Genomic DNA, 27185 nt, shown 5'->3' on the forward strand with positions numbered 1-27185 from the left:
GCTTCCGTGTCTTCCCATGAATGTATCTCATCAGTTTATGGGTCTGCTTTGCCTCGGGACAGTAAGCTCCTATATGGCAGGAAAGAGTTCCTCTTTATCTTTGTTTCTTTATACCTAACACAGATCCTGCCCCAGAAGAGGATTTCAATGAAGGCATGAACCTGAACACTAAGGCGACAGACTCACCCATGATGCGGTGGAATCCACCTACCCTGAACCTCTCCAAACATGCAATGAAAAAGAAGGGGAGAGACTCGTGTCCACTCCAGCACCGAGGAGCCCTACCCGCCAGTGCTGCTCCAGGCAAGCAGCTGCCACCCCACGGGGCGCGTCCTCAGCAGAGGGGGCCCTGCGCTGGAGCCATATCCGAGGAGGCCCCACCAGGATGCCTGTACTCCGGCTGTGCTCCGGAGCTGGTGGGGGCTGAAAGCGAGCACCTGGATGGAAACGTGGGAGCGTCTGCAGCGTCACGGAGGCCCACGTGCCTTGGCCGTGGGCTCGTGAGAAGCACTGAGCCCTCGCCTTAGTGAGAGAGGCACAGGAACGGTCTCTCTGAAGACGGAGCCAATGAAGACCTGCTCGGGGCTGATCGGGTCAGGAGAGCAGTGGCCACAATCCCACTCCCCGATGGCTGGCTTGACTCTCCATTGCCTGTTTCTGAATCTGTCTCACCCTCTAACCCAGCTCAAGCTCATCAAAATCACAATTATCCTTTAAAGGTCCTGGCACATACTGCCCATTTAATAAATATTGATTAAATGAGAGAGACAAATTGCTAAAATTTAAGGTCCACCCTGGAGACTGTTTTGTCCACTTTGCTGACTCCCTTAGCACCTAAAACAGGACGAGCACATAGCAGCTGCTCGGTAACTATTTCGGCACATGGTTATTATGACTCAAAGGGGAAAGGTCTTTCTCCCAAGGTCACACAGCCTCTGAGGATAGACAGGGTGGTGGGCTCCATTTCCCCAGTCCCAAGTGGGTATCTTTCCTAGGTTGCAGTGCCCCCGCTGGCGGACAGCGGAACTGTCCTCAGCCCAGGTGGATTCACCGACCTGTTCCAATGAGGGGAGGCGCTTGGCTACTGTCTGGGAAAGTAAGACCAAGGATTTTGGATGGAGGGGACTGAGGGTCAGAGGTGAGAAAGAAACACAGTTCTCGCCTAGTGCCTTCCAGGTATCCAGAAAAGAGAACCTAGATGGCATCTTGCACATACGGGGTGATCAGAAATGGCAGTGATGGAGGATGACGGGTCAGGACTGAAGCGGTGGGGTGGGGTCAGGACATGGGGAGGGGGCACCTGGAACAGCGAGCGTGGAAAGGAGGGTGCCGCCCCAGGGCGGAGCCTTGGGAGGCACGTGGGTGCAAGGGCAGAAGGAGAAACCAGAGAGGGAGAGGGCGGGTGCAGGCACGGACGCCTCCAGAGGACAGGGCTGGCCAGAAGCAGCCACAGCAGAGTCCAAGGCTGCGGAGAGCTCAGGGCACCAGGAGGACTTGGCAGTGAGAGACGAACTTGGTGAAGAGGAGGAGGGAGCCTGGTGTTGGGCAGCAAGAGCTTCAGGCCCACAGGCGTGGGGCAAATCTCTTCTCTGCCACTGGACCACTTACAAGGGTTGGGAAGTCTTTGTTCCGGCCTCAGAGCTGGACCATGAGCGCTTGGCCGAGCCCGTGCCTTTCCTGAACCCTTGTTTCATCATCCATAAATGACGTAGCTGGATTTGGTCATCTTGTGATTCTGTAACCATGTCATCTCGCTACACATTATGAAATATTTTCTCTTCTGAATTTTCCCTCACTCTGATTAGAAGGCAGGAAAGAAAGAAAAAAAATTTAAAAATCCTTTGAGATGAAACTATCACTTCCTCCAGCAATTGGGAAGATATTTCTGTGTTTCACACATACAGCCAGCAGATCCGCCGATTCCATCCTTGCTGGCAGATCGCTGCGGAGCCTCGTGGTGTTTTAAATAGCATGTGCTCTTTGTCCTGGCCTTCTGCAGAGCAGCAATAGGCAGGAGCTCTGTGCCAGGCTGAGTGTTGCTGTTGATGAGGCGCTCAGTGGCTTCAGGCTTCTGAATCCTCAGAAATAACAACAATCACTGTATACACCACAATCCAAGCTCCCAGTCAGCAAATCCATCAGCTGCCGCTTATTTTGATACCCTGGATAAATGCTCTTTCGAGAAAATCTAGTTCAGAAAAACATTCTTATCCTCTGCTTGTCTGCACCATTCCTTGTGATCACTGCTCTCTCCATTGTTTTTCCTTCCTCTAAATGTAGCTGGTCCAAGCCTTAAAGTCCTTCTCGTAATGACCCAGGAGAAGGTTATTTCCATTTGGCATCTATATGAAAGAGGAAGAGGCAAGAGAAGAGACACCTGGCTATGGTCTCTGTGCCAAGGTCAGCCTGATCTGGAACCTACTGAAAACCAATCTGGTGTGAATGGGTTGTCTGATAGCCACAAATGTCACTGGCCGCTGTTCAACAAGCATTTATTGACAACCTACTGTGTGCTAGGCCCTGTGCTAGCATCTGGGGAGACTGATAAATATGGCCAAGGCCTAATAATCACTCCCCCCGCCAGAACCATGTCCATGCCACAGTGCCTGGCACATAGTAGGCTTTCAATAAATAATCTTGGGGGTTATTGTTTGTTCCTTATATGTTCTCAGTTACTCAAGATCCTTAAAGTGTGGGAATAGAAATGGAGCTTTTCAGGATGGAAAGGACTCTTATTAAATCAACATGTGCCGTAAGAACATGATCCACAGTCTGGGGGCTGGGACATGGAGGCTTACATTCTCTTACATCATTTTTAAATTTCCCTCTTACATACCACATGCAAGTGCCCCAAATCCTTCTGTCCTTCTGGGTGATGCCACAAGGACACATACAAAAACTCTGTATTCAGCCCCAAATTCTCTGTTACCCTAAAATTTTCAACTTCATCCCTAAATTCTCGGGCAGCTACTGTGTAAGGCTTTGGACTGGTGCTTTCAAATAAGTTTATACTTGATATGATTGACGAATGAATTTGTTCGATTGTCTGGAAAGGCCTTTGTTTAATTGATGATAAATTTCCTAATGGATCACCCTGACTGCGATGCTACTTCTGCAGAAAGGGTCATGAATGGAGTTCCCTGGCCTCTTGCCCTCACCTCCCCAGTGTGCTGGTCCCCCACCTGCATCTGAACAAATCAGAAGTGGACAAGCCTTTGCTGGGAAATAACGAGGTCACACCAAAGCGAAGGCTGACTTCGATGCTCATCCTTCTCGAGCATGCCTAAGTTGGGCAAGCCTGGGTATAGGGGCATAAAGAAAACAGAATTCCAGACCTCAGACCTCTTTGAGGGGGCTGGGCCCCAGCTCACTTAAGTGCCCTCCACGGCGGGGGGGGGGGGGGGGGGGCGGGTTAAGGGCCACCCTGGGATTTGTAGCAGGAGCCCTGGTGCCCCGCTAAGTCTCAGCACCACGGAGGGGAGCCTTCAGCTGCGCCGTGCTGCCACAGCTTCCTTGATCCAAAACTTGGTTACCGCTCTTGACGCCAACCGGGCAAAGCCTGACTTGAAGGCATTTCTCCCTTGCTGGTATTGACTTAGATGCCGGGGGGCAGACTGGGCAGAAGGGCAGGCATCAGCCAAGGAAGATCCCCTGGCAGATGGTGAATCCGGAGAGCCCAGGAAACAGTGAAGCAGGTGGGGAGGTCCCGTCCCTTCATTTCCTGCACGTGGGGGTCATGGGGATGCTGCGAGGTGGTGGGGTGGGCAGAGGATGGCTGTCTAGGCCAGTTTGGGGTCACATCTTGCAAAACTGATGAAACCTGGGGTCCCTTTTCCCAGAAAACGCACACACCATACACAGACGTACAGATCTGCCTACAGTTTCAGAGGGTCTGGGAGCCCCCGGGAAGCCACGGATTCGAGGGCCCTAGTAGGGCTCCCAGGCCTAGCCCCTGACGCCTGAAGTCCTCTGCCCCTTTTCCCCACGCGGTCTTCTGGATGGTTCTGGCCCTCGGAGCGGCTGCCCGCCCTCAGGTCTAGGAGCCCGGGCACCTCGCGAGCTCCCTCAACTGCTCCCTCTCCATAAGCTTCGGGGAGCAAGAAAGAGCGCTTGGACTGCGCGGTTGCAGCCTCTCCCCGGGCAAGGGTGGCGCAGAGCTGACCCCAGTGGCGCCGGGGCAGGCGGGCAACACGCCGGGGAGGGCGGATAGGCGAGGCGGGCAGCCTCGCCCCGTCCCAGCCTGCCGGCCCATCGGCTTCCGGGCGAGCAACTCTACCTGAATTCACAGAAAAACCCCGAGCGGCCTGGCGCCCGAGGCGCCTCGGACCCGGAGCGCTTCCCTTTGACCTTTGCTGGTGGGAACCTTTCCCTGGCTGGGTCCCGCCGGCCCTCGTGGGGGCAATCGACCTCTAATTCCCAGGCCCCCCGCTGCTGGGCACCTCTGCCCAGTGAGAGCAGGTGCGGGGCTGGGGGTGGAGATGGGGTGGGGTGGGGGGCAGGATTTGGAGCTGTGTGACTCAGGAACCCGGGGGGAGGGGCTAAGATCCGAAGGAGCCTGTGTAAGAGCAGCTCGGCTCCGGCACAGCACAGCGCGCTGGGAGCCGGAGGGGAGCGCAGCGGTGAGTCAGGCTGCCCCGAGCCGAGCCGGAGAGGGGCGCAGCGCCGACGCGGGTGCGGGCGAGGGTGGCTGGGCAACCCGGGAGAGTGTGCATGAGTCCCGGGCAGCCGAGCTCTTCGGATACTTCCTACCTGAGGTGCAGACCCGAGCGGGCTGTCCCGAGTGGGTGCGGGGGGCGCGGGACCCTCCTCGGGCCGGCGAGTCCGCGGAGCAGCGCGCTCTCTGGTCGCGGAGGTCCGGGTCCCCGCACGGCGCTAAGTCTGGGAGGCACCCGTAGAGCCTGCAGGAACCGCACGGCGGTGCCAGGGACCGGCTCCGGGGCTAAAAGGGGACAGCGCGCAAGTGAGCGAGAGTGAATGCGCGCCGAGGAGAGAGGGATGCGCGGGCTGCAAGCGCGCCGGGCGGGCCGAGGGGTGGTCTGCTCCACCGAGAGAGAGAGAGTGCAGAGCGGGCGCGGGCTGCGGTGGGCGCCAAGTCTGCAAAGTGCCACGCTGCTCCCAGGTGAGCGGAAAAGCGGGGCCTGGGGCGCTAGAGCGGGGATGCAGGGGATGGCACAGAGGTCTCGCGCGTCGCACGCCGGCTGGGAGTCCAGAGCCAGGCCCCGGGGGTTGACCCGGGAAGCCTGCGCTGGGCGATCCGGGGTCTGGCGCGCTCAGGACCCGCCTGGGCCGCGCTGGGCAGGCTCAGGTGGAGGTCGCCCAGGCTTGGCCGCGCTACTTGTGTCACACGCCTCACCCCCTGCTGTCTGCTGCCAGGTGTGGGAGAAGCTGGCGTGGAGCGGTGGGGCCTCGCCTTGGGGACTGGCCGCGAGGACAGAGGGGAGGGAGAGAGAGGATTCGGGGGTAGGGAGCTGCATCTTGGAGCCAACGTAAACAAACTGCTGAGCTCCGCTGGATTACAACGCTTCTCCTTTAAAAAAAAAAAATCTCGGAGATTCTCATGGAAGGTGTTTTCTGTTTGAACTTTCTCTTCTCCTGTGACTTGAGAGATTAAAAGAGCCTGCTTGTTAGGCTGGTTTTTCCAAGTCGTTCCAGGTTGGAAGTTGTAACAGTTTGAGGGATAATTTATGGGTGTCTCATGCATTAAAGTGTATTACAGCAAAGCCTTCGGGGTGATAGGGGTATTAAGGAAAACTGAGTGCACGTTCCCAGCTGGAAACCAAAATAGCGCTCTCTCTTCAGTGTCCCTGCCCTGTCTGTCATCGGAAGCCAGTGGAAATCCTGGAGATAAGGCACTTGATTAATTGTCCTGGCTCCATCCTCCGGGTGCACCCACTGCCAGCCTCAGCCACCACCCCCCCCCCAACACCAGCTGCATTCTGCAAACTCAGAGACGCTGGTGCAGGGGCCACCAGTAACATCGCTGCACGACCTGATCAGCTACTCTTCAAACTCTTGAAGCTGTCAGTTACGTCTGCTGGAGGGAAATATTTCTCCTCAAGGCAGCGCATGCACCGCAGCAACAGCTGGCCCCCTCCGGCCCAGCGTTCACAGTTTCTTACTGAATACCTGAAATTTTGTCTCCCTGAGAAATTAAGGAGGAAAGGCTGCGTTAGACCTCCCGTGGGTGTCTTCTGTTGAATATGTTACGTGCCAGTCTGGGTAGCCCGAATGTGGATCTGGGATGGGCAGTGTTCCCAGAGGCTCAGAGGAAGCCAGGGTCTTGGGGGATCTGGGGACCGAGACTGGCCCCGTCTGCCCTTACAGAAGAAATGGGTGTCCTCAAGCATCGTCTCCCTCAGAGGCCTGCTGGGTGGGTGGAGGGGTGTGGGCTGTCTTCCCACTGCGCCAAACCCCTCCCTCTTTCTACTTCCAGCGTTTTTCTACTAGTGAACAAATGGTAGGCCTGGAAGGGGAAAATGATGTTAGCGGACACCGCGAAACAGAAACTAAGGTCTGAGGCAGGTGGCGGGGCCTGGGAATGCATGTTTCGATGAACCTGTAAGAATAGGTCTTGAGGCTTTTTTAGTCCTGGCACCGCTGCCTGCCCTGAGAGCCGTCTTACTTCTAAAGCAGCCCAGGTCTGCCAGAGGATTGGCGAGTTGGGCCCCCTTAGGCCAGTCCACTGGTGTCTGTGCGTCTTTCCTTACCCTTCGCCTTTCGTGAGGTTCTCACCGCCCCCCGTTGCCCACCCACAGCTCCCCCGCCCTGGGGCACCTGGGGGCCCAGGGGAAGAGGCTGCACATTCCTATTCTCTGCCATCAAGAAATCTCTTCCTTGGTCAGGAAGGGGGCCCCAGCTGCCGACATCAGCAGGGAGAATAGGGCAGGGCAGGGCAGGGCTGGAGCCTGAGGGCAGTTTCTCATCATTACTGAGATTAAATGGATGAGAAAATCGCACAGCTCTACGTTCCAGTGCGTGGCGAGCACGGCTGCACGTTTGTGGAATGCCCTATTGCAGCCGCAACTGTAGTGGAGCCGCCGGGAAGCTGCAGAGGAGACCCAGCAGATGCAAGCCCCAGATCCCCCAGCAGACATCGGTCCCACGCAGGGAACCACGGCCCAGCCCTTTACCTTCTCGCAGAAAGAACTTGCAAGGATTGGGGAGTCCAGGGCAGGCCCTGGTGATCCCTGCCGGTAGCCGGTATTCTTGCTGCTCTCGGGGAGGCGGTGGAAGGTTTGCTGAGGGTTCACATAAAATCGCTGGCTATCTCTGAGCAAAGACCCCATGTTCCCAGAGGGCTTGTTTTTCTTTGCCTGGCACCTCTGGTCTTGCAAACCATCAGCTAACCTGTCAGCTAGCAGTCTCCGCTCGTCCTAAGGAATCGATTCTGTGCTGGACCCGTTTCACTGAACAGCATGTGGTGGAATCTGGCAAATAAGTGGGAATGAAAAGCCGTTCCTCAGCGCGTCCCGGGACCTAGCTTCCTGCCGGGTCGTTAAGACTCTAACTCCAAATGGCGGTGGGGCCAGGAAGACCCTGACACAGAGATGCAGCTGGGGCCACGAGATTACGGGGGCCGTTAGCCTTTCGATTGGGTGGGCACAGACATGGAAATGCCACCCTGTGAGCTGAGCAGGAGAGACCTTCAGCCACCAAGTGTAGCCCAGACCAGAAGAATAATGGAAATGTACAACGAAGACGACTTTTCCACGCCTCAGGATGCTTTCATCACTACTCTGTGAGCTACTTTCCCTGTTTTAAGGGCATTTCTATAACCTGTTGGCATCAGACTAGGACAGGAGGAATCAGACTGAAACATCTCTTGGTGTTTTTCTCCTATCATTTGGGTAAATTTGCTGTGGTAGTTTTCTCAGTTGTGGGTGAGATGGGAAAGTAGCTGTGTGACCTTGAGCAAGTCACTGACCTTCTCAGACCTCACTTTCCCCACCTATAAAACAAGTGTATTGGATTAATAGTGTTTCCGAATGGGGTTTTGGCATGGGGGGACCATTCTTGGTCGTGTGATGGATTTGCACAAGGCAAGAAGTTCAGAACCCCTGCCTTGCCTACTAAATGCCAGAAGTCAAGGGGGCAACCAAAATTGCCCTCTTTCTGGCCAAATTCTCATTGAAAGAATATTATTTCTGCCAGTCGAGAACTCGCTTGGACGTTATCAACGAGGGCCTTTCTTTCAGGTCCTTGTGTCGGGGCATCTATTACTAAATCCTTGAAGCAGAGCTTCAGACGTCCAGCCCCCAAAAGCCCGCACATGCGGCCCCAGGACGCCACTGGCAGGAACCGCGGGGCTGCGGTCAGCCAGGTGCCATCCTTTGCCGTTTGGCACTGGAGCATGACTGCAGAGGGCCCCCGCGAATGGCAAACCAGGAAGGGCGGGGGTAAGGGCCGGTGGTATTAGAGCATAGCGGCTTCCTTCTTGCCATATGCTATTAAAAACACAGGCGGCCTGCCTGCCCCGGGGCGTGCACAGCCCCGGGGGGAGTCCTTCCCTCCTCTGCTGAATGGATCACACTCCGGCACCAGGAGGCACCTTCCCTGAACGCAGGACGGGGAAGCAGACCTCCCCATCACTGGCAGCACTTAAGAGAGCGAGGGCATGGTGATTCCCAATTAATACCACTGTGCCCAAGCTGTGAGAATAAATGAGAATCAATAACGTGACATTTGACTGGGGAAAAATAAGGGAGGCAGAGGGATAGAGCTTGCAACACCGGGTTTACTCTCATGTAGAAGCTGACATTATTTTCATCCCTGCCCCAAGATCTCACTGGGGAACAAAAAATAGAACAATTTGCTTATTCATAGTGCAAAAATGAATATTATTGCCGAAGGATATTATAGGAACACTTACTTGCTACTCACCCCCAAGTCATTACTAACAAGAGAGAAAAAGTAAACATAGCACCAATGCTGGCAGAGTTTAGAGCTGATTCCTAATGAGGGGGAAAAAAGATGCAGAAGTCTTTGGGAGATCCCCAAATGAAGTTGGTCTGATGATGAAATCTGTCAGGTAGGACTAGCAAATGCTTTTAGAATTGCCCAGGAGCTTGGCCAACCTCTTTCTTGTACGGGAAAGTCTTTTTATTAATAGCAGTATTAGTCAGAGTCAGACATTCAGGATTTTCCTGAAAATGTCTCATGAGGCAAAGATGATTGAGTTGCTTTGACACTGCCGGCGGTGGTTTCTGCAGGTGGAGAGCCTGCAAGAGGAAGGAGCTGGGGAGGTCAGTGGGAATGAATGGTCTGAGCTTCCCACAGAGCCATCGCATGTCAAGGGCAGTTACAACCCATCGACTGAAATAGTTTCCCATTAACCACAAAATATTTGCTAGCTTGAATAGTTGGGCTGAATTCCACGTTTCCTTTGGCTGCTCCTTCGGTAGCTGGAATTGATGGTATATGTCCTCTCCCCCTACAAGCAAACCAAAATGAGCCCAGGCAAGTGGCCATATGGAAGCTGCACGAACTCAGCCCTTGCAAGGGTTGTGTGCACGCGTGCATGTGAGTATCCTGTCTTCAGCCCCTCATCACCGTGGGTCTGATACAGAGTTGAAGTGACTTGCATTCTCCTGTGTCCAGGCTGATGAAACTCTATCCCATTTCTGTGCCCGAGCAGAGGTACCATGTCATCGCCGTCAGTAAAGACGTGTTGAGCCCCCCGCGTGTGTAAGGCGTCCACCAAGAGAGGCGCCTTCACTTGGGACTGTCAATTTCAAAGGAAGAGGCCAGTCTGGGTTCTAGCTGCCTGGAGGCTGGGAGGCAGTGGAGGAGCCGAGCGGAGGGAGGGGGCGCCCCGCGGGAGGCAGCCCCAGAGCAGAGATGCCCAGGAGCGGGCCAGCACAGAGCTGCCACCCAGGACCCTGGCAGATGGTTTGGGCTAGGGCGGCAGCCCCTTAGGAGAAGCCGTGGGAGAAAGGCTAGCAAGGCAAGTGCCTGTCGGGCTGTGGCCGGCTTCCTTGACCCCACAGGCTTTGCGGTCCCACTGGGCTCACCCTCGGGCTCTGTGACTTAATGTGGGCACCGAGGTTCCCACATCTGCCCAGTGAAGGCCACGGGAGGGGTGCACCCCAGGCGGGGCTCTGTGAGCGTTCAGTGGGTTCTTAGGCAGAACCTCAACACAGGCCGCCTCTTCGGAGGCACCCCACAAACACCGTTCCTTCCCTTCCCTTCTCCCTCGAGGGGACCCATCTGAGAGGCGCCCTTCTTTCGTTGCATGTTCACTTCAGGTGGGACAAAAATCACCTCGGCGTTTTTTTCTGTGTCTTTGTGGAGAAAGCTTTGTTGCATTGGGAGAAGAAATCTTTTTGGTAGTGTTGAAGCCGTCTCTAGGACTTGATTCATCTACCTTGTGTAATTAACATTCTCCTTTCCATAGAAGTTTACACAAATCGTTCTGAATCACCTTTGCTTCATAATGATAGCTAATTCTCTTGTAACTTTCCTTCAGAAGCAAACTTCACCTCGGACTTGTAGTTTGGAAATGTTACGCAGTGCTCTTGAACGGTCGTGTGTTTTACCGGCAGCTCTGAGAGTGCTTTGGCTCCTTACTGCATAACTCCCCCATGTCCTGAGGATTTTATGGACCTTAACATGTTTCTAAGAGAAGGAAGTAGGAGGAAGCCAGTGCTACGGCCGCCGGAGATGTGTGCTCTCGCAGGCCAGGCATGGCTGAGCGGCCAGTGCTAAACTGGATATCACCTATGGTTAAGGAGAGCCAGTTCCTACCCACAGGACAAGGCAGCCCAGGGCTAGCAGGCCACCGGCTTGATTTTCCTTCTCATTGGCGTTTAACAGTAGTCTAGCTAGGGGGCTGGGCACAGTAGGGGACTCAATAAACACGTCATGATCTTACCCCAAGGAGCTTGCTCTTGACTCCCAATCAGATGCCTCCAGAGGCTCATCAGACAATGTATGTGAAGACAGACCAGGAGCGGTGGGGATTGTGATAAGCTCGAGAGGGACACACCACCCAACGGGGATGGGCGCCGGCCATGTGCTGCTCTGCAGGAGGCCCCCAACCCGACCAGGTCCCCCAACTCTTCAAGAAAGGCCGGAACTTTGAATTTGAACGTGCCATTTCTTGACTCTCAAAACATCCCTCCAGACAGAACAACATCTGTCCACAGGCGCATTTAGCTTCTCACCTAGATGAACTCCCTGGGAGCAGCTGAGAGCGACATCAGTGTGGAAACTAGCTCCTGGGGTGGCGGCAGAGCTTCCCGGAAGGCAGCCGTCTGAGGGGCGAGGTGTCGTGCCAGGAGGCTCCACGGAGGGCTTCCGGGAGCGGCGGGACTTTATGGAAGAAGTGCCGGCACCGAGTCGGAAGAACTGGTTTCCATCCTAGCGCTGCTTCGTAGGCGCTAGCCACTTCACTTAATCCTGAGCTGTAGAAGGGGAGAGTGGTGCTAATGTCAGAGGGCAGGAAAGATGCTAGAAAGCCTGTAGCCCAGAGCCTGAACCGCACCACGTGCCCGCGTGCTCACGCGCTGTTCCTGAAGCCTGGGTGGGCGGGCTTTACCCAGACCTGGAGAAACGAGAGGAGCGCGCACTCAACAGGCATCTTCGCTTTTCAAGGAATCGGGCCTTGCATGCTTTTACCCATCCCCAGGAAAAGCACGGAAGGGGTAAGTTATTTTTCTCCTCTCCTGCCCTCTACCTGCTTCTCCGCAGAGGCCCTGGCTGCTCGCCCAGTTGCCCTCTGCCAGAATCCCATCCTTTAACAACCTCACCCGGGCCACGGCAGAAAAACACCTCCCTGCTCAGTAAGAATGAGAAGTGCTCCGGGTGGCTGTATCGACACGCACAGCAAATATTCAAGGAATTCTTAGGAATGAAAAAAAAATTGTAACTCTGGGTTTTTGCACGCGGCCATCCCGGGAACATGCTTTCTCAATTAGCGCGCACAGGGCTTGCAGTGAAGTCACCGGGCCAACGCGCGGCGGCTCGCGCTGAGCCCCCTGAGCTGGACTTCACTTTCCACGACCTCAGTCTGATTTCACCAACCCTGTGGCTGCTCCTAGCTGCAGTAGCAAGATCAGCTCACAGTCCTAAGCCGGGGCGGAGACACACTCCCCGGAGAGGCCGGCCAATTTTCAGATCCTGTGTGTGCTCACCCCAAACCGAGGAAAACAGAACCACTTTCCGCAGGGCACTGAAAAGACCCCCTGCGACCCACCGGTATTTTTATCATTAAATGGTGACTGCGCATCGTGCCATCTGAGTAGATGACTTCTCTCGTCCTGAAAGCAGAGAAAATAGTTTCTTCTGTAATTGGCAAACCCCGAGCATGAGACAAACATCAGTTTTGTGAAAGCATGCATCAGCTACTTAAAATACTACCAGTCGGTGCCTGAGATCAGAGATTATGTTTTCTGGATGGTTTCCTGGACTGGCTCCTATCCAAGCGAACAGCTTTGTCAGATAGTTGTAATTTCTGAAATAGTTTATTAATGATGCCCCCTCACCAGAGGGATGGTCCAGAGTTCATAATTAACAGCATGCCTCAGAAGCATGGATGATGCCCAGTATCCAACAGGATCAAGCAAAAGGTTGAAAACCATTTCATGGCAACTGCCACGAAACAGAAGGGACAATGTTTCTCAAAGTACAGGTTGAGATCCATTAGGGGGTTGTGAAATCAATTTAGGATTCGGCTCTGTCTCTTTAATCAAAGAGAGTAGAGTAAAGTTGTTTTTAAAAATCAGTATGTGTTGCAAGGAGAAGTGAAACTATTGTTTAGTTGTGGATATGTATACACACATATATGTGCAACCTGGATCATGATGGAAAATGTTTCTTTTTTTTTTTTTTACTATGAGTTATGGTCAAAAAGTTTGAAAGCTACCAGTAAAGAAGACAGCACCATTTATGAAAGGAAGTAGCTCAGAAACCAGACAAATTTGGGCTTGAGTCCCAGCTCTGTCATTTCTACCTGTATAATCTTGGGTAACTTAAGTACTGGAAGCATCAGCATCCTCATCCTAAGGTGACACTAATCTCTACTGCAGTGGGCTGTTGGTAGAGGAGTGAAGAAGGATGAAGCACTGGGGACCCTCTGTAGGTGCGAGCTGCTCTCTCTCCCTCCCCCTCTACTATTCCCCCTCCTCTTCCCCCTCCCCTCTTCCCCCTCCCCCTCCCTCTTCCCCTCCCCCTCCCTCATCCCCCTCCCCCTTTTTCTCCCCCCCCCCCCGCCCCCCATTTCATTTTCCTTATCTTCTTCCTGTCTATTAAACCACACCTGAAGTCACGGCTTCCCTGAGCTTTCCCAGCGCTGGGGTTCTCTCTGGCAAGCCCAGCAAGGCAGCAGCTACAATCGTATCTTGTCTTTGCCCCGACTTCTGCACCTTCTCGCACCCTCTTGGAGGTTGCAGAGCTGTCTGTCTGGGATTCCGCTCCCCCAGACGGGACTATGGCTAATGGCTCGAGGGGCACCAGACAGCCTTCTCCCTGTTCTCAGGAGCATCGCGGGCTCTCAGGGCCTCTCCCGACCCCGCCTTCAGGAGAAACGCTTCGGTCCTGGTGAGAGTGCAGTGACTGCAGAAGGAGCTCCCGTTCCTGCAAATCATATCTTTTCCCCTCGGTATATTTTCATAAGGTCAACGGGGCTAAGATACCATTAAAATGTTGACATTGTCAAAATTCTGAAGAAGTGCCTGCCCAAAGCAGAGAGCCTACCATTTTCTCATGAGTGAGGCTCCAGGCTCCCCTAGATATGGAGAGTTGAAGACTTTCTCCCAGTTGGAGCTTAAAGGCTCTTGATTTTGACCCTGGAGCTGACACTCAGGTGAACTCGACCCCAATCCTAACTCTAGCCCTCAACCCAGAACCTGCAGCTGACCCCAGCGCTTCTGTTCCCGGTCAGAGGGTACAGGAAGGCATGGCCATCCCAACATTCTACTTTGGGGCTGCAAAGGTGACCCATCCCAATTTTCTCAAGAGCTTGCCCAATGTAACCCCTGAGGACAGGTTGGTGATGACCAGCTGCTTGCCTCTTTGTTTACATGAAAGCTGTACCCCCCTCCTCCTCCTTCTGTATTTTTCCTTGTTCCCCCAGGGCTCATCCCAACTCTCTTCTCATAAAATGCCCTTGCCATGGGCCCCATTTTCACCACTAAGACTCAGATCAGATATTAGTGACATCTCCTCATATATGAATCCCTGTCCAAACCACAGATTTAATGCTCTTTTCCAGGTGCTTAAGATGTCTCTGTATGAGGTGCAGGACAATGGGGCAAAGGGGGAGAAAATGGACCTGGCTCTAGAGATAATTTTCATCTCTGTGCTAGTATTCTCCTTTCCCCTTCACCACTCATGCCCCTGTTCCTTGTAAAATTAATGGCACCAGGCCAGTTGCACTTGAGAAAACACTGATGACAGAAGAGAGAAATTTGTCACTTCATACCCAGCACCCCCTCAGAAGCAGGTGGATTATATTGAACCAAGCCTGGGAGAGCTTGAATGGACTGCTAGCCAGCAAAGAGGCCATTTAAAATGCATCACTGTTGTACCTGTTTGTCTGGAAAAAGCAAATGCTGACTTACTTTTCTCTCTGCCCAAAGAGTGGGAAAAAAGCATATTTATGGGAAGTGGATGTGGTTCAAGTGGTTGAGCTCCCGCCTACTGCATGGGAGGGTCCCGGGTTTGGTTCCCCATGCCTCCCGGAGAAGACAAGCAAGACAGCAAGCTGACACAACAGGATGATACAACAAGAGACAGAAGGAGGAAAACATAGTGAGAGACCCAACAAAGCAGGAAGCACAGGTGGCTCAAGCAATTAGGTACCTCCTTCCCACATGGGAGGTCTCGGGTGGAGTTCCCGGCGCCTCCTGAAAAGGAAGAGGAGCACACGATGAACAGACACAGCAAATATAAACAACAAGGGGGTGGGGAGAAATAAAATAAATCTGAAAAAAGAAAGCATATATCCACCCTTTCTGCAATTTGCAATGAAAAATGCAATCAATTGTTCCAGAACACAACCACCGACAAGAAAGTCCCTTATGTATGAAATGAATTACCTTTCTTTTCACCTAGATTCAAGTGTGTTGTCGTCAGTCGTTTCACAGGGCAAGTATGAACAATTAGAGATCTTTGAAAAGTTTTCCTTTTTGAAGAGGTCAGACTCCAAAGCCTAACTCCATATTCCACACCCATGTGTCAGCATCTCTGTAACTTGGAAAGGAAAGAAAATATTTGGGGGGTGGGGTTTTTAAGTGTTGTGAATTTTTCCAAAAAAAGAGAGGAACATGTCAGAAAGTAGAGGGTTTAATAAAGCAACAAATATGTTTCGGAGGTTCTTTTTCAAGCGTCTTTATGATGAAGCTTTAAAAAACAAGAGGTAATTTTAAATTGGCACGGCCCACAGAATGTCCATCTTCCAGTCATTTTAACTTCTTAAATGATTACGGTTCTTTTACGAAATTCTGCCTGGTAACACTTGTGCTTGGAAAATTTCCACAGATCTCTCTGCAGCTTATTTCTTCTATGGATTTCAAAAGTTGTTATGTAAGAAAGCAAAATGGTTAGGGCAGGTATAGATGATTTCAATTCAGTAAATATGGATATTCAGGAGATGCGTTTTATTCCTGGCTGAGCCTCTTACTGTGTAACTTGGCAAGTCACAGAGCTTCTGTAAGCCTCTTTCTTTTATTTTTTTTTAAATTTTTGTGGTGACATGTCTATAACCTAAAATTGGCCATTTTAAGCATAAAATTCAATAGCATCGATTACTTTTACAATGTTGTGATACCATCACCACTTTCTATCTCTCAAACTTTTTCATTACACCCAACAAACTCTGTACCCATTAAGTAACAGCTCCCCATCCCCCCACACCTGGCCCCTGATAACCCTAATCTACTTTTTGCCTCTGTGGATTTGCCTATTCTGGATATTTCTCATAAGTGGAATCATACAACATCTGTCCTTTTGCATCTGGCTTATTTCACCTACTGTGGATGCAGGGTCCTTCCATAGGGTAGCATGTGTCAGAGCTTTCCTTTCCATGGCTGAGGAGTACCTGATATTGTTTGGATGTAACACACTTAGGTTGTCCACTCATCTGATGGGCTGCTTCCCCCTTTTGGCTCCTGTGAATAGTGAGGCTATGAACACTGGTGTAGAAGTATCTGAGCCCCTGCTCTCAATCCTTTTGGCTATGTACCTAAGAGTGGAATTGCCTGTAAAATGAGAACGGTATTGCGCCCGCCTGCCCCACAGGGTGGTGCATGGCATATGGTTTATCGATGGGATAATACCTTGGCAAGGATCCTTGAGTGCTGCTGCGGGAGGTGAAGGGCCCTGGACAAGGGCTAGCTCTGCCCTTCCCGTGGATGAGGGCTCTGGACTGTAACTTGCCCGAGGGGAGCAGTCCGAGCTCCAGCCTCTCCATCCCGAATGCTGCAGGGATGTGGAAGCACATCACCTAGGCCTGGGTGGGAACGTGGGGAGGGAGTCGCGGGCGGGCCGAGCCCAGCGGTGCTCCAGGCTTCCGATCCAGGGAACGGCTTAAATCAGGTGCGATGGAGGACAGGGTCCTGCTGCGCTCTGATTTTTCAGTTTCCTTAGCTGCAGACCGGGATGGATAGCACTTCCTTTTTAGTGCTGCAGTGAGGATTCCGCGGGTTTCGCTAAGTCATTTGGCTGCCCAAAACGCGGTCACAGTCGTGGTTGTCGAGGAACGTCTTCGAGTGTCAAAGTTGCTGCCCACTTGGAGGCCTGGCTGGGGACGGTCTAAGGTGGGATGTCACCACGGTGGCAGGATGCCCTGGGGACACGAAGCTCACCTAGTGTCCCTTCACCCTCACAGCCCTCCTGTTCAGTCTCCTTGGCAGGCTTCTATTTCTCCTGGCCTCTAAATACCGGCGCGCCCTGGAGCTCCGTCCAAAGTCCTCTTGCTTTTCCGCATCCCTCGAGATGACCTCATCCTCCCGAGGCATTAAATACAATATAAAACGTTCTGAATGTCTGTCTCCAGTCTGGACCCCTGCCTGGGGCTCCAGGCTCAGGCTGGTACGTTCCGGCTGCCTGCTGTCCCGTCCCCTTGCATGTTGAGTACAGAACTCTCAAATTCAGGATTTTTGGCTCCCAAACTCTTTTTCTCCTAGTCTTACTTCCAGCCTCCCTGTTTTAGATAACGGAGTTATCATTCTCTACTTGCTCAGGCCCCAAATCTGGAACTCCCCGCCTTTCAGATTCAGTCCGCCAGCATGTCTTGGTGGCTTCCCTCTCCAAAAGTACTCTGAATCCAGTCACTTCTCACCATCCCCACCGCTGCAGTCCACGCCCTGTCTTCTCCCACCTGGACTGTGGCTGGAACCTCTTCGCAGACCTCCCTTCCTCCACTCTGTTCCACTCCAGCCTTTTAACCCAACCGCAGCCAGAGTCCCTTTTAGAAGCGTGAGGCATGGCGTGTCATATCCCAGGCTCAGTCCTCCAATGGCTCCCCACTTTAATTAGAATTAAATCCATACTCTCGTTCATGACCCTTTTTCAATGTTCCTTAACCAGGGTGATTTTCCTGCCGGGGGGTATTGCGCAATGTCCGGAGACATTTTTGGTTATCGCAAGTGGGAGGGGGGTGTACTCCTGGCATCGGATCTGGGTAGAGGCCAGAGAGGCTGCTAAATATCCTTCAGCGTGTACAGGACAATCCCCCCACAACGAAGACTCGTCTGGCTCAAGAAGCGAGCAGTGCTGAGGTGGAAAACGCCGCCTTACGTGCTCTCCTCACCTGGCCTCTGCTCTGAATTTTTCACTCACTTCCCCCACTCGGCTGCTGTGCTGCAGCCACACCCCCCCTTCTTGTCCTCAACATATTAACTTTGGGTCTACCCCAGGACCTTCACACGTGCTGCTTCCTCTATCAGAAGACTCCCACCCACAGGTTTTGACATCTTCAGAATTTGCTCATCATTTAGGCCTGCTCAGATGTCACCTCTCCATCACCCTAATCTAAACTACCTCTCCCCACCTCCACCAAACCCTGCCACCAGGACCTTCTTGCCCCTTACTGATTTCATAGTCCTTAATTATGGTACTTTTCTTATTTGTTATCCTTCTCCCCCACAAGAATATAAGAATGAGAGCAGGGACTTTGTTGTATTCATCAAGCGGATTGTCATGTAATAGTGCTCAGTCAGTGTTTGTTGACTGAATGAGTGAGTGGTATGGCACAGACATGGACTACTTACTATCAAAGGCTAAGAAAGGAAGAGTTCGGGGGAGCCAGCATTTTTGGGAAGACTTCTCGGAGGAGGTGTGACATGATGTGGGCTGCACTGCCAGTTTTTGGAGTCCCTGCTCCTCCAGGTAAGCAGTTTGGCCCTTTCAAGCATATATATATACATTACATATATAATATATATACATAATATATATATATATGGTGGCTGACCTGTGGGTTAGAGCCAGCTGGGGACTTTAATATGTGAAAGAAAAGAGAACAAAGCTGGAGGGCTCAGGATCCAAGGTGTGTGGTTGGACAAAGGAGTCAGGAGAGGTGATGGGGAGAAAACGGGGAAGGGGACACTGAAGCTTGGGAAGAAGGGAGGAGACTGGCAGGAAAGAGCGGCCATCTCCAGAGGGAAATCTTGGGGTCAGCTCTAAGGGCGGCTCCTGGAGAAGGAGTAAGAAGATCTTCTGCCGTTGAGTTTGCCAGGAGTGAGTGAGGGGCTCTGAGTTAGACCTGGGTAATGCAAAGGTGAATGAGGAGTAAAATCAAACCAAGCAGAGACTGTGTCCTCCTGCATTGGCACTACATGAGATAGTTGGGAAAAGCATGATATCAGGATGGTCTCGATTCCAAATACTCTGCCCCTGCACCAAACCCTGCATCCTTGCTCCAACTAAAAGAGCAATCGCCGGAGGGGAGCTGGTGTAGCTCGTGGTTGAGCACCTGCTTCCCATGTACGAGGTCCTGGGCTCAATCCCAGGTACCTCCTGGGGAAAAACAAGAGTGACCGCCACCTGTTAGGTGAGGAGTGGTGCCCCGGCCAGCCCCTGGCACCATCTCACAATCATGATACTGAGTTCCAGTTTCTGAGGCAGGTGCGGGGAGAGGGATGGAATGAGTGGGGCGGGTCATGGGTCCTATTTCCAAGGACCCAGGATTTCAGAGGGAGCCCCCGGCCCGGCGGATACAGATCAGGGAGACCGCGTGGGAGGGCGTGTGACCGCCAGGCAGGCTCTGGTCGGGGTCTGTGCCCACAGAGCCCCCCAGGACACTTCCTCATGGCACGGCTTCATCGCGCAGCCTAGATGACTGCATGGGATCGACGGGCCCACACCTCATTTTACGAGCCCGTTAAAGCGGCTTAACGTAACACGCCTCAGAAGGAGACAGCTTACTCTGCCCTACCGGGAACATCATTAGGAGAATTTACGAGTCTAAAGAGTGATGTGGGGGTGATGAAATTCAGACATGCTGGACTACCCTCACGTCTAACTTCGACCTGACTCAGTCCGTAGAAACACGGATTTTCCCGCTGACGTCACAGCCGGCGGGGTCGTGTGTGTCGTGGGGGGCTAAGGTGATGTGAGGTTGCCCGTCATGCAGGCTGGAAGTCACAGCACATCCCCACGGCCCACGGCCCTCCGTCCCCCCCAAGAGAGCTGCTGACACGGCACGTGGACTCCTAGATCACAAAACCTGCCTGTCATGCTGTCTTGGGGCTCCCTTCAGTCCTCGGGCCCCCCTTCTTGGGACAGAGAGGTCTGACGCTCTCCTCCTTCTCCTCCATTGAGCTCGGAACCTTCGTGGGTAATGAGAGGTCCACGGCTGGTGAAGGCGCAGACTGACGCTTCTCCATGGGCGAAGGCTCCAGCAGCCATCAGTTCTCAGGGCTAGCAGGCACGGAACCCCCAGACAGCGGAGCTAGAGAAAGCCCGCCCTAGGTCCTTCCCCCTTAGCAACTGTGACCTTGAAATAAATTATACAGCCCTCGCCAGTTCTCAGTTTCCCGAACCGTAAAGTTGGAATAATAACGATACCTCCCTGAGAGAGCAGTGATTAAGTGGAATAATGGATGTAGCACTTAGCCCCGGTGCACGGCACAGGAGAGCTGTTCCATACATGGCTGCTGTGGTCACATGATTATGTATCTTGGAAAGTCAAATGTCAGCCTCCGGCCAATAACTCATGGAAATGTTCTGGAGCTTGAGGTCCTCGTAAAGTGAGAGGGAATTGGAGAGGAATTTAAAGACACGTGGATGAAATTCCTATACAAGAACTGCAGAAGTTCAGTGTCGTGGTGTCCCTGTGTGATTTACTGCTCATTTGGGGTTAAGCCTCTGGGAAGCCTTGATAAAATGGGGCAGTACCAGGGGAGCTGTGAGGGTTATCTTCAGGAAGGCTCACAAGTGGGGCATAATCCTCAGAATCGTTGAGCTTTGTTGTCAATGCAGCTTGCCCTCTCCATGCTGGCTCCCCTGCCATCTCTTCACTCAGCTCAGGCTTCCACGGAGACAGATCTGACCTGGGTCCCTCAGGCAGTGCTCCAGAAGTCAGGTGGGGTGGCACTCCCCCCGCAGTGGGCTGTCACCTCCACAGGATGTTTACAGCCAGCTCGAGGCCACGCTCAGCTTCCTGGCGACTGCTCCTCGACGCCTGCAGGTGGCTTTGTCACAAATGGAGGCTGCGTCGTGTGATGCACGGACGGGGTGGAGCACTGTCCTTACCACAGACCCTCGCCCCCTGTACCAGGTGGTCACAAAGGCAGGGGAGCCCTGCTCCCCGAAACAAACTTATCCAGGAACCAGCACAGGGCACAGGGCCCGCGACGTACCTTCTACCACTGGCCCTCCCGGAAAGTGCTAGACTGGGAGAGCAAGGATTCCAGAGCTGCTCACCTTCCTTGCAGCCAGGGAGAAAGAAACGTAGGGTTGTCTCATTTATAATCACAACTACAATTTATAAAACGTGTAGGCCCCTGAGGATGTCCCTGCTCACGTGCTCCTAGCAGACATCTGAATGGACCTCCCCAAAACTGGCCAGTAGGATTAATTCTTGCTACAAAACTGATGTCTGTCTTAAAACTAATTTTTCGGCAGGGGTTTCTGCGTACTCACTGTGGGCGTGCGCTCTTCTGGGCTTTAGACGGATGTGAGGACATTTAAGACTTACCCCTTCCCGCCGGGGACCTGGAATCTAACTGGCACTGGTACTTCATGTTTAATTCCAAGGAAGGCTTGAGCCTTTGGGGAAGAGAAGTGCCGGGATGACCCGGACGCAAGGCTGCTGTCAGGAGGACCTGCTGGGACCTGGGCCTGGAGCAGGGGAAGGAGAGGAAAGCGCTTCACACAGGCCCCCGCGCCCTCCTCGGGTCCTGCACGTGGCCCTGACGTGCCCCGCCACACACCACGTCACACACCGCACCACACGCCACACCACGCACCGCCACGCACCACACACTGCACACACATCACACACCACATGCCACACGCTGCACACACACACCACACACACACCACATACTACTCCACATGCCACACCACACACCGCACCACACCACATGCCACGCCACACATTGCCGCGCACCACACCACACGCCATACACACCACACACATCACACACCACATACCACACACCACTCACCACACACATCACACACCATGCACCACACACCACACACATCACACACCACATATCACACACCGCACACACACACCACACACACACACCACATACTACTCCACATGCCACACCACACACCACACCACACCACATGCCACGCCACACATTGCCACGCACCACACCACACACCACACCACATCCCACACCACGCACTACCACACACCACACACATCACACACCACATATCGCACACTGCACACACACACACCACATACTACTCCACATGCCACACCATGCACTGCCACGCACCACACACCACACACCATACCACACCACATGCCACACCACACGCTACCATGCACCACACACATCACACTCCACACATTGCACACTGCACACACAACACACTCCACGTACACCACACACACACCACACATCACCACATAGCACACGCTGCACACACACAGCATATGCACCACACATACACATATCACACCACACACATCACATGCCACACTCCACACACATCACACATCACACCACACACATCACACACCACACACACAGAATCCTGAAGTTAGAAGGATGGTGAGAAACCATGCAGTCCTGTTTTATAAATGGGGCTGGGGGAGGAGGCAAAGAAAGAACCAGGCCGTAGTGGTGGAGGGTCTGTCTAAATCAGAGGGTCAGCCTCCGAGCCCCGCTCAGACCTCTGTTCATTTCTGTCAATCGTTTTATCAGCTGTTTGTTAAGCACCAGCTTTGTGCCAGGGTCTCGCTGGGCACTGGCCACTCAATGGTGGGCGACAGCCATGCCGCGATCCTTCAGGAGCCCAGGACTGGCCAGGAAGTCAGTCGGTGGTCGATAGTCGCGCGAGTAAGCGGGGACTTCCCTCTCAACGGCTGCCACGCGCAGGAGGCCGCGTGCGCTGGTGGCAGTGCGTGTTGGCAGGCAGGGCGGGCTCCCTGGAGGACAGCACCTCCACGGAGAAGGAGGCGGGGCGGTGCCCACAGCCAGGGGACGCCCTGCCCGTCCCCCACCTTCCCACAGGCATGCAGCAGCCACCTGCCGCAGCCCCACGCTCGCCTCGTCGCGAGCTGCCCTTACAGCGTCCCCTGCACTGGCGGCTTAAAATCGCCCGTGATGGGAACAGCGACCACAGAAGGCAGTGGCTCTGCAGATCAGGGCTTCTGCCACCGCCCCTCGGAGGGCCAGCGAGCACACCGCCCTCCCGGCCGCCCGCCTGCTTCCCAGCCGTGGGCCGTGGAAAGCCCGCCCCGGAGGCCGAACGCACTGGCCTCCCTGGTGACCCACCAGGCGTCTGTTCTCAGACCCCGGCCATCTGGCCTCTCCTGGGGTCCAGCGCATCCCAGCAGGGCAAGGGCGGGCAGCTAAGAAAGAGCCCATTCTTGTGGTCCCCGCCCCCCCCCCCCGGCCATCTACTGATATTTATCAGCCACCCCCGCGGGTCAGCTTTGTGAGGGACGCTTGGGCAGGCCACTCCCCAGCCGGGCTCTGACCCCTCAGGAATTCGAGGCCTGGCCGAGGCGACCAGCTGACACTGCGTCCTCCATAACACTCAGGCCGCCCCAGCACAGGAGCCGGGGGCCGAGAGCCCAGCCGGGGTCCCGAGGCCAGGGGGTGGCTCCGCCGCCTTCGTCATGGCCTCCTTCTGGGTGCGGAAAAGGCCAGGCGGGTCAAGGCTCAAGCTCACAGACAGACGTTTGGACACGTTTTAAAGGCGCCCGATTCTGCTGCACTTGCCTCCCGGCACCTGTTCTCGGGACGAGATGGGCCAGAAGGGAAAGGGAGTTCTGAGTTCTTACAAAGATGAGCAGGAAGCAGGGACGGGCAGCTCTTCCACAGGCGGGGACCTGGTCGGGAGCCACCCTCGTTCAGTGTGCGCGCGCGTGCGCAGTGTGTGCCGCGCCTGGGAATACAGACAGAAGGAAGCAGGGCTGTGGAGGGCGGCGTGGGGCGCACGAGGCAGGGTTGCAGATGGAGACCCTCGCCGCGGGCGCTGGTCAGGGGAAGAAGCCGGGCACCCTTGGTGGACTGCATTTCCTCCCCCCCCCCCCCCCCCCCCCGTCATATCCCGGCTCCTGGGAGGGAGCCAGGGACTCGCACACTTGGCCCCACACTGGAGAAGGCACCTGCTCTGCTGCAGAAGTGCAGCCATTTGTTGTCCTGGCCACTAGTCTCGATTTGAAAGCTGCATGAGACCAGCAAGGCTCCCAGCCACGTGCGGCACAGCTGGAGGGGTCCTGCAGACTCTTCCCGTGGCCCCGTCATAGGCAGCACGACTTGGGCAGGCAGTGAGCGTCCAGGGGGCTCCCCCCACCCAAAGCAAGAGCCGAGAGTGGTCGGGACAGCTCTGCCAGCTACTGACGCCTTGTCTTGAATTCACCTCCCAGGTTATCAAGCTGCGCGCGGGAAGGAAGAGGGAGAGGTTCCAAGGAGGGGTGTCGTGGGGAGCGTAGGCCCAGCAGGTGGGGGCGGGGGAGGGACACTGTGGGAAGGTGCCATATAGTCAGAGTGCAGAGGAGACAGCAAGGAGAGGAGGCTGGCTGGAGTTCACAGAGGTTACGGACGGGGCGGTCGGCTCAGGGCAGCCCACCCAAAGTAACTCAGACCGAAGGTGGGTGGGTGGGAGGGTGTTTCCCCAGCTGCCCTGCACTCCCCCCCCCATGTGTTCTGAAGCGATGGCCTGGGTGGTGTCGTTCAAATCCCGTTTCTTGTCCTGACACGCCCTTGGGGCCCCTGGTTATCCACTCCTCTTCCAGCAAAATGCAGTGATCTCGAGGGTGCTGGCCAGGTCCCCGAGTTAGGAAGTGTGGAGGGGACACGCCGTCCAGCATCCGTGAGGGGCCGCACGGGATCTCTGCTCACCAGGTCACCCCCCCCCCCCCCCGGCACAAGCTGCAGCTGCCTGCAGAAAGGACACCTATTTCCAAGGTGCACACGGGCCCCACCTGGGCTGGCTGCAGCCCTCACCCCGCGGCCCATGGAGCCCTGGAAGCGTGGCCCAGAGGGCGTTTGGAAACCCCGGGGGCGGGGAACGGCGGGGGCAGGGGGGCAGAAGAGGGACGGAGGCCTGGGGTACCTGCTCCAGCACGTGGCCTGGAGCCAGCCCAGGCTGAGCCAGTTTCCTCTGCTGCAAAGCATGTGGCCTGAAGACGAAGGGCTGCTTTTCTTGTTAACGTGGAAATAATTAACTTGTTTATGTTATTATGCTCATTGTCTAAATATTGTTAAATAAAACAACTTTATTGCTGATAATTATCCAACATTACCGTAAACACGGGACTCCTGCCAGCGGCAGGGGTGTATTTCCAGTTCTAGAACGATGGCTCCGGTGTTGACACCACCGCCACATGATCCCCGACTGCCGCCCGGCACATGGCCGGTGCAGCGGCGGCTCCTTATCAGTCCCAGGTGAAGCGCGCGCATGAAGAGCAAATTACTCTTTGCGGTCAGATCCCAGAACGTGTGGGTGGCGAACACAGTGGCATTGTTTCCTGGAGTGACTCGGCTTTCCCGTCTGTGGGAGGAATTCCAGACTTGAGAATGCTGTCCCCAGACTGCATGGTTTTTGTGTTTGGTTTGGTTTGGTTTTCTAGTCGAGGCAGCACAACGAATGATCAAGAACAATACCAGCCTGGCTTCTAAGCTCCAAAAGGCTCTGGGTCAAACCTTGACCTCCGTGGGGATTGGACAAGGTCCAACAGTAACTACTGTCTCTGTTGTCAAGCGGGACCACAAGCTCCATGAGACCAGCTTTCCGTCGGCTCCCAGAGCAGGGAGGCAGAGCCTGCCTCCTTATGCAATGTAGGATAAGCTGCTCTCTAGCTCGTTGAAATCAGGCCCACGGCACTTGAGTCACCCCTTAGCGCTACCCTGCAAACAGAGGGTGGCTCCACGCAAGGGCTGTTGCATCAGAAAATTACAAGAGCCATGACTCCATCCTGCCTCACCATCACACAAAACCACATTTTAACCAACTGGGGAGCAGAGAGACCCTATCCCATTACCCATTCTACTTCTAGATAGTTAAAGGAGTATAAAGGTTTTCATGACATAGACAATTCTGGAAGGATACACACCCAAGTGTTAACAATAGTAACTCTGATAGGTGGAATTGAAATGCTTTTTTAAAACTTATGGCATTTCTGGAATTGTGCATCGTTGTTTGAGAAAATTACACTCAATCTCCAAGTAGTGCTCAAATTGTCGTAAACAAATCCGAGGTTATAGGGAAATCTCTTTTTTTAATATGCAATATTCTCCAAGAAAAATTTATCTAAAAATGCTAGCTAGTTAGTAAACTATTTCAACTGCTTTACAAATGAATTCTGAGCTAAGCTACATTGTGTTCCTTTGAGATTTTCTAGGTTAAAGTTATATAAACTGGGTAAAACTTTAAGGGAAAGTGAGTCTGCTTATTGCTCGGTTGAGTTTCCTCATTTGCACAAAAACAAACGACCCTACTCATAGGACTCCTGTGTGCATTAAGTAAGATGATCCGTGTAAGGCTTTTATCATAATACCTGGCACACACTCGGTATTGGATAAATTTTAGCTATCATTAGCTTTATAGATATGGATTTCATTTTATTTATTTTCTTTTAAAGATGAAACCAAGATCTATGAAATACAGGTGGGCAAACGAACGGCTATAAATTGTCTTATTTTCTGAATTTACCTGAGATGTAAGTGAGCGTGAAACAAATCTTTAAGGCCCCATCCCAGTCCTCTACCACCCTGCCCTTAGTTCTTACATCTCCTCCGGCCACCCTGACGGACGCTGCTCATTGCAGCAGAGCTGCAGAAACCCATTTTCTCTCCCTCCCTTCCTTCCTTTACTTCTCACTGCTCTCGTGGATGCTTTCCGAATTGCCTCCGAGGGCATGCACATAGCCTGCTCGCCACAGATCTCACCTGCCTCTCCAGGTACCATCCTGTTTCTTCTCCCCTTTTCCACAAAATTCTGGTGGAGAACTGTGTATCCTCGGGCACTCTCTCTTCTCCCACTCTCTCTGAGCGCCCCCTGTCAGGCTCCCGGACACAGCACCTTTTCACCGGCTCCTCATCAAGGTCGCCAACGCCCTCCGACCGCTGTGGGAAATTCTCAGCCTTGGTCTTACTCAAACACGGGGTCAGCATTTGACACGGCTGATCGCTTCATCTTTTCTTAGTAGGTGGCTGGATATCCTGGGCTGCCCATGACGGTCCTGTTTACACCGCTGTCCTCTTGGGATAATCAATGGTCATCCTTTTCTCTCTCAAAAATGCCCTCTTTTAATCAAGAAACTACGTGGTCATCCTATTCTTTTTTTTTTTTTTAAGATTTATGTTCTTTCTTTCTTCCTCCCCCCACCCCCTGTTTTTTGTGCTTGCTCTCTGCTCGTTGTGCTCTCTGTGTCTGCTCGTCTTCTTTTATTTAGGAGGCACTGGAAACCAAACCCAGGACCTCCCATGTGTGAGAGAGGCACCTCATTGCTCGAGCCACTTCCTGCTTCCTGCTTGTTGTGTCTCTCATTGTGTGTTCTTGTTGTGTCATCCCATGGCATCATCTTGTTGCATCTGCTCTCCACA

The 27185-nt window shown here is 53.6% G+C and overlaps 1 protein-coding gene across 1 annotated transcript in view; it reads left to right on the forward strand.

Moving 5' to 3' along the window:
• The first annotated feature begins 4590 nt into the window (after positions 1-4590).
• The window catches only part of NGF (nerve growth factor), a 55011-nt gene continuing 32416 nt past the window's right edge, over positions 4591-27185 (forward strand). Inside the window, exon 1 of the mRNA XM_004462943.2 lies at positions 4591-4619. The gene's annotated coding sequence lies outside the window, so the exon portion shown is untranslated. The remainder of the gene's footprint in view (positions 4620-27185) is intronic.

Source organism: Dasypus novemcinctus, chromosome 9 (genome assembly GCF_030445035.2).
Source record: "Dasypus novemcinctus isolate mDasNov1 chromosome 9, mDasNov1.1.hap2, whole genome shotgun sequence".
NCBI classification, from domain to species: domain Eukaryota; kingdom Metazoa; phylum Chordata; class Mammalia; order Cingulata; family Dasypodidae; genus Dasypus; species Dasypus novemcinctus.